Raw genomic sequence first — 16,633 nt, forward strand, 5'->3', positions numbered from 1 at the left:
TGTACCTGTACATATATATAACTATAACAATGAAAAATATTCAAATACTTCATGGGGTTGATTAATGATCTGATGAACACTTGAAGATTTATACATTAAAGTGTGTATATGATGGGTGTTAGTTAGCATGGTAGAGCGTTTCAGTAGGGTTGACAAAAAAAAAAAATAGTTAGGCTTTACATATATAATTAATGCATGAAAAAAATGGGGTATTAGCAAATAGTCTAGAAGTTTGAAGCAGTATTATGGCTTTGTCAAACTACTTTGCGCATTTCTAGCAAAGACTTGAAAATGTTTAGTAAAATTATTACTCTCTTCAACCTAATTTACGTTGTGTTGTTGGGATTTTGAGAATCAAACAAGATTTTCTTTGACTGTAATTTTTTTTATATGCCTTTTAAATACTCCCTTTGTTCACTTTTAAGAAATAATAGTAACTGATATGATGTAAAATACCCATATTAATTGATGTTTAGTCTTAGGTCTTGGAAATAATTTGGGGAATAAGTAATTAATGCTAAGGGTAAAACATGATAAAAATGTTTCTCTTGATATGTTAAAAGTGACTAGTAAAAGTCAAAATATATTTTTTGTATAGTGGACAAATAAAAATGAATGGAGAGAGTATTTTAAATTATTAATTACCGTGACTTAATCAAACTCAAAAAGTTTCAACTCTTGAAAGTAGAAGTATGACGACACACACATATCATCATCATCATATCATTTTATACTAAAAATGGAAGTTTCTACCTTCAAAGTTGGATTACAATTTTACCCCTGCACTAAATCAGAATCTAATTAAATATCCAATTATACCATTTCACCCATTCAGTAAAAAGAACTTGAATTAAATTATTTCTTAATTACAAAAGCTGAACGGGTGAATTAGAAGTTGAACACCAGTACTTTAATGCTGCACACTAAATTCAATATGATTAGGCCGGTTGTACATAAGCATTCATATTCTCCTTTATTACAATCCAAAGACGTTTCTAATCATAATTATTCACATACATTATCAATTGATAATGTTAAGTGTTTGTAATTCACATTTCAATTTTTTCCCTTTCGTATTCCACGGTAGTAATTGATTTTTCCACCGTCCTGTTAATTAATTCCCTTCTTTATTTCACTTAAATAGTTTTTGCATAGTCCTTATACATTCCCTTCTTTCATTTGACTCTACAAAATATACAATGAATTGTCTTAAGAATGATGCCAGTTATAAAATAAAAATTCATTATCAATCAGAACCATTTTTACTATTAATTCCCATTTTCGTTTATTTTCTTCTTCATCTTCCACAATAATAGTAAAAACAATTAGGAGTCTCTTTATATTCTTTACTCTATAAAAATGTATATCATCTAATAATTGTATCACATTTCTTTTAGAGCCTGTTTGGAAAGCCACAAGAGAATTGAAATTGGGTGTAATTACACAGTTTGACATGTTTGCTTGGTTCCAATTTATATGCTTTAGTAGTACTGACTTGTTATTTCACATTTCATGTCGTTCATTTTTCAATTAGAATTGATGGATTATTTTTTTGTCAATCGCTTAAATAATGTTATGAAATTATATTTATAAATATTGATCTTTTTCTCAAACATGCTTCCATGATATTCTTACAAATTGTACGTTTTTAATTAAATTAAAATATTTTAATTTTAATATAAAAAATATATATCAATTATTTTTACAATATTAGTTACAATATATGATTACTAATTAATATATTTTCAAGAAACAATATGTATCTTAAATATTCAATTTAGTACCATTTATAAAGGCACATAGTTGTCAAATATTATTATTAATTTTAATTTTAAAATTTAATCAAATTGTGTAATTACACTTGTGCAACCAAACAGTACGCTTATAATTATTCTGTAACTAGTTTCAACGTATGCGCTTTGCGCGTGACCAAAGCGCGTACCTCTTTTGACAATGAACACTATATAGGAACTTGGACTTAGATACGAACTTTATCGCTAACCCGTCCCTAAATTTCTCACAGCTAATTTATGTTAAATAATTTGTTGTTAATCCGTCCCTAAATTGGATTAGCGGCAAATTTTTCTCTTTCCGTCGATAATTATTTATTTTAAAAGTGAAATAACTTAATGTTTAAAAGAATATTGAGAATAGAAATCGATTATTTATCAATATTCTAGGAAATAAAAATGTAAAATCATACTTGACTTTAAAACTCTAAATGTTATTTATATATTTAAAAATATTTCAATTTTCTATTATATATATATATATATATATATATATATATATATATATATATATATATATATATATATATATATATATATATATGTGTGTGTGTGTGTGTGTGTGTGTGTGTGTTTGGGTGACCGACTTATAGTGCTAAGTGCCCAACATCACTTGTCTTTTAGTTTGTTTGCTCTATATCTATTGAGTAATTAAGAATTCAATGATCTAATCATATGGACTTGTCTTTGGAAATTGATATGAAAGTATTACGATTTTAATTTGAGACTGAATTATATTAGGAGTTCGATTCTCTTATTCTTTTTCTAGTTGACTTAGCAAATAATTAAATTGCAATTTTATCTAATGTAAAACAAAAAAAAATTATATAAGGACCTGATTTATATAAGGTAAAATTTTAGTAGATCCTAAATGGATTCATGACAAAAGTCTTATTCAAAATTAAATTTTAGATTGCTTCGTCATTTTGTATATATGTTAATGTGTTTTTTACTTGGACTCCATAATATATATATATATATATATATATAGTATTTATTCGAGTCTCCCGATGAAGCAAATGATGGGAATAAAATAGACCCGCAAAAATAATATTCACGGTATTAGTGATAAACGCGGAACACTAAGTTATGGTTAAATCAACAAGAATAAAATGCAGCAATAATGATACCAAGATTTTACGTGGAAACCCTTCTGAATAAGGGAAAAACCACGGCCAAGAGGAGCAGCTGATATCACTATAGTAAGGAATTTTACACTGTGTAGTCACGAGTATAAATACTCCAAAGACCACTACACACTCAAAAAAAGAAAAACACTCCTTTGATTTTTCCCACCTCACTACAATATCACTCACACTCTATTTTTCTTCACAGACTATTTTCTTACAATCTATGGAATACGTCACTTTGCTCTCACTCAGATGTATTGTCTGAGATTTTGGTGTGTTACAAATGAACCATAAGCTGCCTATTTATAGGAATGAATTTCCTATGGTGAGGTAAGCGCTTACATCACGATTATGATGAGGTAAGCGCTTACATCATGAAAATGTGAACAAAGAAATTGGCTTGTTAGCCAAGTCCACAATTGTTGCCAATGTATAATTTGTCAAAGGAAGAAAAATCTTCCTTTCTTAAAATATGGGACAGGGGACTGGACCCCACAAATCTCCCCCTCCAGTCCCATTCACCTGAAGGAGGGTACACTGGCTTCTAATTTGAGTGCATGCCGACAAGTTCTTTGCACGATTCGAACTTGTCTCTCGGTACCGCCTTGGTCAGCATATCTGCAAGATTTTCATTCGTGTGAATCTTCTTGACTTGGAACAATTCGCTTTCCAATTGCTCACGAATCCAATGATATCTGACATCGATGTGTTTTGTTCTCGCATGGTACATGGAGTTCTTGCTCAAGTCTATTGCACTTTGACTGTCACAATAGACAACATACTCCATTTGCTGGAATCCGAGTTCTTGAAGGAATCTCTTGAGCCATATCATCTCTTTGCCAGCTTCAGTAGCTGCAATATACTCCGCTTCCGTTGTAGACAGTGCGACACACTTCTGCAACTTCGACTGCCATGATATAGCTCCCCTTGAAAAAGTAAACAAATATCCAGTAGTGGATTTTCTGTTATCAAGGTCACCTGCCATATCAGAATCTGTATAGCCCTTCAAAATTGGATTTGATCCTCCAAAACACAAGCATTCATCTGAGCTTCCTCTTAGATACCTGAGTATCCACTTCACAGCTTCCCAATGCTCTTTCCCTGGATTTTCGAGAAATCTGCTAACAACACCGACTGTATGAGCAATATCTGGTCGAGTGCATACCATTGCATACATTAAACTTCCGACGACAAAGGAATAAGGAATCTTGGCCATTCTCTCTTTTTTCCTCTGTTGTTGTAGGACACATCTTTTTGCTCAATTTCAGATGACCAGGAAGAGGTGTGCTAACCCACTTAGCACTCTTCATATTGAAGCGCTCTAGTACACGTTCTATGTACTTTTTCTGCGACAAATAAAGCTTCTTTTCATCTCTCGAACGAGTAATTCTCATGCCCAAAATCTGCTTAGCATGACCCAAGTCTTTCATTGCAAAAGACTTACTCAATTGTTTCTTCAACTCGTCAATCCTGGAAGCATTTTTGCCTACAATCAACATATCATCCACATATAGCAGAAGGATGATAAAGTCATCATCAGAAAATCTTTGTACAAACACACAGTGATCTGAAGAAGTCTTCTTGTAGCCTTGCTCCCCCATAACAGACTCAAACTTCTTGTACCACTGTCTGGGAGCTTGCTTCAATCCATATAGACTCTTCTTGAGTTTGCATACAAGATTTTCTTTACCTTTTGCCTTGAAGCCCTCAGGTTGTTCCATATAAATCTCATCTTCTAAGTCACCGTGAAGAAAAACAGTCTTCACATCCATCTGCTCAATCTCCAAATCAAGACTAGCAGTCAAACCAAGAACTGTTCGAATGGAGGACATTTCACGACAGGAGAAAAGATTTCGTCAAAGTCAATACCTTTCCTTTGACCAAATCCCTTAACAACCAATCTAGCTTTGTATCTGGGCTTCAAACTGTGTTCTTCGACTTTAACTTTGAACACCCACTTGTTCTTCAAAGCTCTCATGCCCTTAGGCAATTTTACCAACTCATAAGTATGGTTCTCACGCAGAGATTTCATCTTATCTTGCATGGCTTCAATCCATTGATCCTTGTGCTCATCTTTCATGGCCTCCTCATAACATTCAGGTTCTCCCCCATCAGTGAGTAATACATACTCATTAGGTGAATAACGGGAAGAAGGAACATACTGTCTAGTAGACCTTCTAAGTGGAATATCTGACTCATCCACGACTTCATGAGTATGAGCATCTATCTCATCAATAGCAGCATCGTTATCATCATCAACATGCTGATTTGGAACATGATTCTGGGCATCACCATCGTCATCGAGCCCACCAACGTCATCAACATTTGTATGAGGAACTTGATCAAGATTAACTGAACCTTCAGAACTTGAACATTTTATCTTCTCCGCTTTGTTAATATCTTCAATGGTTTGATCCTCCATGAAGATAACATCACGGCTTCTCACGACCTTCTTCTCAGTTGGATCATATAGCCTGTAACCAAACTCATCAAAGCCATAACCAATGAAGATGCACTGCCTTGTCTTGGCAGTTAATTTTGACCTCTCATCTTTAGGCACATGTACAAAAGCTTTGCAACCAAACACTTTTAAGTGGTCATAGGAAACATCCTTGCCATACCAGACTCTGTTTGGAACATCACTTTCCAAAGCAACCGCAGGGGATAGATTAATAACATGTGCGGCGGTCAACAATGCCTCACCCCAAAAGGAATTCGACAACTTTGCTTCAGAAAGCAAACATCTGACTCTTTCCATCAAGGTCTTGTTCATCCTCTCTGCTAAACCATTAAGCTGAGGAGTCTTCTGGTGTCTGATACCCTGTTGCTTGCAGTATTCGTCAAACGGTCCACAATATTCACCACCGTTATCAGTACGAATACACTTCAGCTTCTTTCCAGTTTATCTTTCAACTGAGGCCTGAAACTGCTTAAAGACACCCAACACTTGGTCTTTAGTCTTTAAGACGTAGACCCAAAGTTTCCTTGAGCAATCATCAATAAAGGTAGAAAAATAAAGTGCACCACCCAAAGTCCTTGTCTTCAGTGGACCACATATATCTGAATGCACCAACTCAAGCAACTCTGTCTTTCTTGAAGAAGGATGAGACTTGAAAGAAACTCTATTTTGTTTTCCAGCCAAGCAGTGCTCACACTTTTCTAATTTAGCACTTTCGAAATTTGACAATAATTTCTTTTTGGCCAGAACATTTAGTCCTTTCTCGCTAATGTGGCTAAGACTCTTATGCCATAACGTTGAAGAGCTATTGCTCTCAACTGCATTCACCATATCAACACAGGTAGAGGCCGTAGTCCAGTATAGACCACGACGCTTTTCGCCACGAGCCACAATCATGGAACCTTTAGTAAGCTTCCACTTTCCAGCACCATTGGTACTGACATATCCCTCATCATCCAAAACACCAACAGAGATCAAGTGCAAACGAACATCAGGTGCATGCTTTACATTGTTTAAAACTAGTTTAGTTCCAATACTAGTTTTCAAACAAATCGTTCCAACACCAGCCATCCTGGATACAGTCTCATTACCCATACTCAAAGTTCCAAAGTCACCCGGAGTATAGGATGAGAAAAATTCCTTCCTTGATGTCACATGAGATGCGGCACCACTGTCCACAACCCAGCTTGACTCATCACAAGCAATGTTTATCAGATCCGCATCAAGGACAGTAACAAGATCTTCTATAGTGACAGCGGCAACACGATTGCCATCTTCTTTCTTTTCCTCCTTATCTCTATTTTCCTTTTTCAAAATCCGGCAGAACTTCTTTGTGTGCCCTTTTTTCCTGCAATGATAGCAATCAATATCTTTAAGTCTGCTTCTGGATTTGCTTCTATGATGTTCTCTATTTTGAGAACCACGATTCTTGCCTCTCCCCCTAGTGTCAGTCACCAAGACATCTGATGAGGAGGAACCTTGAGATTTTCTTCTCATCTCTTCATTTAAAAGACTGCTCTTGGCAAGATCCACAGAGATCACACCATCCGGAGCAGAATTTGATAATGAAGTTCTAATAATTTCCCAAGAATCTGGTAGGGAACCAAGTAGAAACAAGCCTTGAATTTCTTCATCAAAATTAATGCCCATAGCAGATAACTGGTTCATGATCCCCTGAAAAATATTCAGATGATCTGTCATTGCGGAACCATCGTGGTATTTTAAACTCAGCATTTGCTTTATCAGAAACATCTTGTTGTTACCAGTTTTTCGAGCATACAAACTTTCAAGATGCTCCCATAGGGTCCGAGCATGTGTCTCTCCAGAAATATGGTTCAACACATTATCGTCAAACCCACTGTCTAATAAAGCCGCAAACCTGCCGATGCAACAAATTCCACTCTTCATCTAATTTATTATCAGGCTTTTTATTTCCAAAGACAGGTTGATGAAAATTCTTGACATAGAGCAAATCTTCCATTTTGCCCTTCCAAATGGCATAATTTACGCCACTCAAAGTAACCATTCTACTAGTGTTGGCTTCCATTGTTTATCACAAATACAAATACTGTTTTATTCGAAGACCAAAGTAATTCTTTTCTGATGTGGAAGTTCAGACTGTGCTGCAACCACAGAGCATACTCAGACAAAACCTTGGCTCTGATACCACCTGATGGGAATAAAATAGACCCGCAAAAATAATATTCACGGTATTAGTGATAAACGCGGAACACTAAGTTATGGTTAAATCAACAAGAATAAAATGCAGCAATAATGACACCAAGATTTTACGTGGAAACCCTTCTGAATAAGGGAAAAACCACGGCCAAGAGGAGCAGCTGATATCACTATAGTAAGGAATTTTACACTGTGTAGTCACGAGTATAAATACTCCAAAGACCACTACACACTCAAAAAAAGAAAAACACTCCTTTGATTTTTCCCACCTCACTACAATATCACTCACACTCTATTTTTCTTCACAGACTATTTTCTTACAGTCTATGGAATACCTCACTTTGCTCTCACTCAGATGTATTGTCTGAGATTTTGGTGTGTTACAAATGAACCATAAGCTGCCTATTTATAGGAATGAATTTCCTATGGTGAGGTAAGCGCTTACATCACGATTATGATGAGGTAAACGCTTACATCATGAAAATGTGAACAAAGAAATTGGCTTGTTAGCCAAGTCCACAATTGTTGCCAATGTATAATTTGTCAAAGGAAGAAAAATTTTCCTTTCTTAAAATATGAGATAGGGGACTGGACCCACAGCAAATTGGTTAGGTTATTGTTATTAACTATAATGTCAATTTAATTTTTGTTTTTTACTTAGATTCCACAAAAACAAAAATACAGCGACCGATTTCTCTAAGTGTTTCGACAGAGAAACTAAACTAAAACAATGGCCTAATGATGCCTTCTTGTAAGCCCAGTACGTACCAAATTTATAAGGAAAGATTTGTACAAGGTAAACTATTAATTGGACTCTAGATGAATATTAGTCCTACCAAACTCATTTATTATATTTTCAAAAATAACGGTGGATTTTTTTTACTTTTTCAAAAATTAAACCAGGTGAAATATTATTGAATAATTAAATAATACTTTGAGAAAAATAATAAAACGACTATTTCGTCTATAGAATGTTTTTGTCACTCTAATTTTCATAAATTATTAGAACTTTATAATTAATTAAGGAAGATTTATTTCCTTGTGTCGTTATCATTTTAGAAAAGTAATAAATTTAAATCATGATTCAAGTTTCCACAGTAAAAAGATATTAACTTTTGGGTCTTCTTTCTCCTTTGGATCATACAAATATTTTTGTTAAAAGAATCCTAAAACTAAGGCGATATTAATTGAGTATTATAGCATGTTTTCTAAAAATTCTTCATGCCTTGCACGTGTAGCTTAGCGATTATAATAATAATAATAATAATAATAATAATAATAATAATAATAATAATATAAAAAGTAATAATTTTTAATATAATGCATATGCAAAAGCAAAAGTTATGACTACAATGAGTTTAATAGCATGAAATATTAAACACATTAGGGACTTCTAGTGGAACTAAGTCGACCATGCAATCAACGGATGTAAAATAATTAATGGCATACTCATCATTGGGGCTTTGTCTGCAGCTTCCAATAAATCATCAATCGGCATAGAAAAAAAAGATCAACTTTCACGACCAACTTAAATATGCGATTATTATAAAAATATAAAAGTAATAATTTTTAATATAATGCATATGCAAAAGCAAAAGTTATGACTACAACGTGTTTAATTTTCTAAATTCAAGCATGAAATATTAAAGGTATCATGCAATCAACGGATGTAAAAAGATTAATGGCATACTCACCATCGGGGATTTGTCCACAGCTTCCCATAAATCATCAATTGTCATATAAAAAAGATCAACTATCACACCAACTTAATATGATCTTCTCTTAAAAACAACCATGGATGTAAAAAAAATTAATGACATACTCACCATTGGGGTTTTGTCTGCAGCTTCCAATAAATCATCAATTGGCATAATAAAAAGAGAACAATTGTCACAGCTACCCAACTTAAATACGAAACTTTTAGCGATTATTATAAAAATATAAAAGTAATAATTTTTAATATAATGCATATGCAAAAGCAAAAGTTATGACTACAACGTGTTTAGTTTTCTAAATTCAAGCATGAAATATTAAACGTATCATGTAATCAACGGATGTAAAAAAAATAATGGCATACTCACCATTGGGGTTTTGTCAACAACTTCCAATAAATCATCAATTTGTCATAGAAAAAGGATCAACTGTCACACGCAACTTAATAGGATCTTCAAAAAAAAAAAAAAAATGAAAACAGAGTTGATGAATTATGCTGATGAATGCACTGCAACATAAATCAAAATCTCGTTATTAGAAAATAAATGATTTTGATAAATATATTAACCACGTCAGTAGTGGAACAAAAAGAATGATATAATAAAATATAATAAAGAGGTAAAAGCGCAGTATCATTAGCACAATTAAACGCGATCAATACTGAAAATCACATGTAAAATCACGTCAATAATGGAGAAAAAATATATAAAGGGCATGACAGATAAGAAGAGGTAAAAGCTATATCAACAAATATAAAGGCGAAATATTGTGTAAACTAATTGCTTATATACTTGCCAGGAAAAGAGATTCTGCCTAAACCAAATTACATTAAAAAAAAATTAAAAAAGTTACGTAAACAATTGTCAATATAGGACTTACTGGGGAGGAGGATTCTTGGTCACTGATGTGCACTTCATGATCAAAATACTTGAGAAACTCCTAAGTCTGCTCCCGTGAGTCTCACAAATTCTTTTAAGCTTCTAAACCTGAAAAGTTGCAATTTAGGTTTCCTTCTTAGGGTCTGACCTATCACAACAAGAGTTGTGGTTGATTTAAAACTTTAATTATACAAAATTTTCCAAAAATAACGGTGATTTTTTTTTTCCAAAAAACAAATATTATAAATATAATTAAATAATAATATATGTAAGAATTTAGTAAATGACTATTTTATCTATTGCGGAGTCTTTTAATGAAGGGCAACAAGTTCAATCAATATTTCTAAGGCCCTTCACACTTTTAATATAATATAGATTAGGTTATGACAAACAAACATGGCATCGTAATTGTTTACCCCGGATTCAGATAATCAATTAAATTTGTAAGTGGGTATAGGATATGTGCTTGGATCTTGATGTGTGTTTGATAGAGAAAATATATATTTGAGAGCTCTTTAGTGAAACGACTATTGATGATAATTTGCTATGAATGTAAACGTTTATGAACAATGTGAAACACTAGATGGAAGAAACACAATAATAATAGCGACAGGCGGCCTTGGCCGAGTCAAATATTGAGAGAGAGATTGTATATATGAATTCTTCTACTATAAATGTTCTTGGAAAGTAAAAGAAGCCAACCTCCTCAAAGGAGGAGGATATGCCCTATTTATAGTGTCACCTCCATGGGTCTCATACAATGGGAAATAATAAAATAATAATAACAAGGACAACTCTGCACGGATTTGGTGGGATTAGACTGACGGCGCCGTCTGACACACGCATGGTAGGTAGTTGACTATGACAGGACGCTACTGGCGCGTGGCCCGCATGCAACGACCACACGGACCAACGGCTACTCGGACAAACAACCATGAATGCTCGGGTCATCGGGCTTGGATGCTCGGGTCACCGGGCTTGGCCATTTCGACATCGTCGAAGGCAGACCTGTCGGTGCCCTTGCCCAGCACCGGCCCAAGCATTACCCCGGTCAAGGGCGAATAGTATCCCACACATTCTCATTCCTTCCTCTAGTTCCCCGTTCCACCGGTTCGCCTCATATCCGGTTTCTACCGTATACAGATAGCCCCCACACTTCCCGGATCTCTGATTTGTCGGAGTAACGGGGAATGGTTAAACTCCCAAACCGGTGGTTCTGTCAGCCCGGCGTTATCTTCGTATTTTGGCGGGAACGGTTGCGTAACGCATCCCCTTTTATCGGCCACGTGTCTCGTCCCTGGTGGTCCACTTCTGTCAACCGCCTTTTTCACGTCGTTTCGAGTCGCTTTGTATTAATGATGGGGATACGTGGCGCCGTCTGATTGGTCATCCTCGGTAACCGTTCCTCTCCCATGCCTATATAAGGCCCTTTACCCCTTCATTTTACCATTTTCACGCTCTGCATCCTCTCCAACTCCACTTCATTTCTGCGTTTTTTCCACTTGCACCACACACAATCAACTCCATATTTGGTCTCCCTATTGATTCATTGCTTAATATTGTGTGTGAAAGAACCAACTTTGACACCACTTGTAACACCCCGCATCTTGGAGCTGAGTTTAAGCTCATATCATTAGAGTTCTAGTGGAAACACTGAAGGTTTGAACGTTTTGCGAAAATGGTTGATAGGCCTATTTCGGGCAGCGATAACTCCTTGATCGGTTTGGAATTTAGGAAAGTACCCTCAATGAGGTTTTAGTATGTAGAAATACCTTTCTAACGATATAAGTATCAAGTCAATCAGAGATCGGAGCAAGGAGATATGATCGTCTCAATATGGCTAATAGTAAGGCACTTGAAATCCTATAGAATCGGCTAAGTTTTCGATACGTCTTCCTTCCAGTCAACTTTCGTGAAAATCTGTTGGGAATTTGGGAAAACTTCCTCGATGAAAGTTGTATCCCTTTGAAATAGCTTTCCATCGGTATATTATGGGGGTCAAACGGACATCTGTGTAAAAAGTTATGCCCATTTTACCGAACGTTGTGCAGAATCGACACCCGTCGCTTCTCGGGGCGCGTGAGCGCGCGTGAGGAGATCGCGATGGTCCCGCTTCGCGGACCGATCGTTCAACTCTGAGTTTTTAGCTGCAGAAAGTTGCGCGATGCATCCGCATTGCGGAACCATTGCGAAACAGGTCAATTTCGGGTTTACGCGTTTTCTTGTTATATTTGGGGTTGGGGTTTATTTCCCCAACACCCCATTCACGAAAATTCTCTCTAAACTCATAGAGAACAAGCCCCAAACCTCAAGATCTTCCAAGGTAAGTTTTTATCATGATTCTAGGTTGAATTTAAGTCCCTAATCCCTTTCTAACTTGAGTAAACTCTTCTAATCCATAGAGTTAGGATTGGAACATTTTTGTTGGATGTGGAAACCCTAGAACCCGAATTCAAGAGGATTGGACTTCAAAAAGGTAATGTTTCTATCCCTAATCATTTATTGTCACGACCCAACCCCGTAGGCCGTGACTAGTGCCCTACTTGGGCACCCTGACATACCTATCCATATCTGATCACATCCAAATAGCATATGCGGCCATAAGTACTATATGCCGTCTCAAATCATATCAAACTGTATCAGACACATTTCAACGCAACCATGTGCGAACATATATATATATATATATATATATATATATATATATATATATATATATATATATATATCAAAAAGCCGGCAAGGCTGTCAAATGTATCAAAAGCCGACAAGGCTATCAAATGGCACAACGGCCCAAAACGCATATACAAAATGCACGCCGGCGAGGCTGCCATAACGAGTAGAATCATATAAACATAACCGTACATAAGTAGGCACACACACCCACAAATACGTCTACAGACCTCTAACAGACCAAACGAATCATATGGCGGGACAGGGCCCCGCCGTACCCCTGAACGAATATATATACATACATGGCGAACAAAAATATATACCAAAAGATATGCTCTGAAAGGAGAAGAGCACTCCAACAGCAAAAAAGGGGTGTCCTAAACCGGTGGATCACCAAACTGTGCGTCTGTACCTGCGGGCATGAAACGCAGCCCCCCGAAGAAAGGGGGTCAGTACGAAATATGTACTGAGTATGCAAAGCAGAATGTACAGAAAGCAAATCTGAGATATAAACGAAATGGAAGTATCAAACATAAGTGAAAATCCAACATATCAAAATTTGTTTGATTTCAAAAACATGTAAGTCATGCATCGGGTACAGAAGAATATGGTCGCCCACCCGTCGATGGCGCCATAACACAGCATAACACCAGAAAGTTTCAAATCTCCGTATCCCCGTCACACATCACATCACAACATAACACCATACACAGCATAACACCAGATATAAGTGGAACCCGACCCTCTTTTGCGAGTAGCTTGGTGAACCATAAACACAGCATAACTCCGGAGTATATCAAAATGCGCACGATAACAGAACCGGCCCGGGACTCGGCCAAAGGAATAACAGAATGCACGAATAGAGTCGTGAGTAGTCATATGCATAAAATCATTTTCGTAAGTTCAAACATAAGTAAAATGATCATGTTTGAAATCGGAATAATAATCATACCAAATTCTTTCAAAGATTCTCCGAATTTCATAAAGGAAAGTCGTGGGACCCACGGACGGGAATTTACCCAAGTCGGGCCCGCTTATGGAAAACATACTCATTATACATAATGCAAACTTTTATAAAAATTATTGGAGCAACCCGAGCATTTATGTGGAAGGTATGGCGTTCAGAAATTTCGAAGTTCTTTAAAGTGAAACCTTTTGCGCAAAGTTCGGAAAGCGATTGTTTCAAATACATAAAGGTTCATATTTCATCAAATCATACATAAGAGTGCCAAGGAATATATATAGACCATATCATGCTCGGATTTCGGATTTGGAATTTCCTTAAGGCTCTAATCTAGCCTATGTAAAACTAAGGCATGCCAAAAAGAAAGGAGGTTGCTTTACAAACCTCGAACGCACTTCCAAGATAACCAATCTAAAGCTAATCCAAATCTACGCCTCGGGCTCCCCAAGGTCTACAATTACGCCAACGAATACCAAACATTAGCTAAGGGCACTTAAGCCATTCATTCCAAACTAATCATTAAATTCTACAGAAAATTCGGCAGCACTTCCCCTGTAAATAGGTCATCCCGAGAATTTATCTCGCTCAAAATCAACAACAACAACCACAATAACCAACCTAGTAACATTGATAACCAATTCGAAAGGCAAAATAATAATAGTAGCTCTCTTTTACGCCATTCGACAACTTTCCAATTATTCAATTCTATGGCTTACATTCAAGTCACAATATCGTTCATACATTCGATTATCAACCCAAATCCATACTAACAACATTCAAGAACATTCTAAACAATTCACATAATTTTTTCCAACAAGCCAAGAATTTTTCTCTATGTTGGCCGAAAACAGTCCCCTTAGCCGAGTAGCCCCTTTTTTTCACTTTCCTCATTTTCAAGTCATGTTTTGTATCACAATCCACAATGTAACGATATCGTTCTCATAAAATATACTAATTACCTCAACGCACAATACCCCTCAAATCATCCCACACAATTTCAACATCAATCTTAAGTCATTAAATGTTCATTTCCGACTAGAATTCATAACGGCGACAACTAAAACGCTAAGCGATATTAATGCGGTCTTCGTCATATTATATGACCCACATTCGTCCACACTACACATATACATATGTTGATGTTCCTCATAAATAAAGATTACATTAAGTGCACCAATTCTCCAAATCAGTCCGCACATTTACCATATCAATTTTGGGACATTAAACTCTCATTTCCAACATAAAAGTCATCACAACAACCATTTCGACGCTAAGCGATATTAATTCATTCTTTGCTACAAATTGGAGGCTATATACACGGCTACATACCCACCTATATACATACATCGATAGTTCTCATTCATTTCTTCACCCTACAACAATCAACATACTAAATAGAGTTAATTCTTCACTTAGTCACAACACCCATTTACACAACTTCACACACCATACACGACCCAACTTCCAACATACTACATTTCATGATTTTTCATCCATATTGACATACTATAATATGCATACAACATTTATAACTCAAAAACAAGATTAGAACTCACCTTTCTTCTTCAATCCACCAATAGGCTAGGGTTTGCAAATCTCTTAAATGAAAGACTTGATCACTCCAACAATTCTTCCAAGTTACTTAGGGACCTCAATATAGTGGGTTTGAACCAAAGAAATAATTTTTGGAAGGCTTGAAAAGGGACTTGGGTTTTTTTTTCTTGGCCGAGAATGGTGAAGTTGAAGTTCTTCAACTTCTTGTTTTGTTTTGCTAAGTGTTGAAGTGGTAAAGATGACTTAAGGTCATCTTTTAAGCTTCCACAATATTTATCCATGTGTCCCATGGCCCACACATGTGTTGGACCAATTAAAATTGGCCACAACAATGTGTGGGACCATTCCAAGGCTACATGGCCACAAGGCCTTTTCTTTTTTGCACAAGATTTTTAATTTCTAATTTTTATGAATTGTGGTCCAAATTTTTCCTAAGTTTTCAATGCCAACAATTTCATATATAACTTATATCTCAAAATAAAATCAAATGGTCAAAAGTCCCGATTTCAAATCCCGAAATAATCTTGGCCTTAAATTATCATAGTTCATCCGGGTTGTCCCAATATGTAAAAATACGGGACGTAACATTTATAGTCGTGAATTGATGAATTCTTGGGAGAATAATAATTGAGTTTGATGAAGAGAATTATCTGAACTATGCTAGAATTGTTGGATTGTTGACTTGGGATTGTTGTATTCATATGGGTGATGAAGAATGATGTTAATTACATCTAATTGAGATTGGAGAATTATCTAGAAGTAAGAGAATGGGGATTTGGTGAAGAAAACACCATTAATGAGGGTTGTGGAGCTTCATGCCCACCAAGTGTTTGATAAAATGCTTAGATGAACAAAGCATGGATATTGTTGCTAATTTTGAATCTCTATGATTTGTATTGCTATAGATTAAAGTTGAAGGGATTGGAGGACATTGTGATACGCTCAAAAGCAGGAAGTTAAGGTATGTAGAACTTTCATCCACATGTGGGAATCTCTACGTTCTTCCCCGTGATCCGTTTCGTAAAATCTATGAAGCTCAAATCCTAGGGCATTAAACCCAACATATTGGTAGCCCGTAATTATGTATGTATGTATGTACATGAATTTTGTATCTATGTTCGTTATTGTATTCCTAATCTTCCATTACGGATATTAGGAACCCTAGCTTAATCCATAAATCATGAATTCTTCCTCATGTGTTCTCATTATGTTCATATGAAACTTTATGATTTTATTTTGCAAGTTACAATCATGTTTTCAAGTCAATTACATATATATGTTTATGAACTACTGTT

The sequence above is a fragment of the Lycium barbarum genome, chromosome 10 (assembly GCF_019175385.1).
Source record: "Lycium barbarum isolate Lr01 chromosome 10, ASM1917538v2, whole genome shotgun sequence".
Taxonomy (NCBI): Eukaryota; Viridiplantae; Streptophyta; class Magnoliopsida; order Solanales; family Solanaceae; genus Lycium; species Lycium barbarum.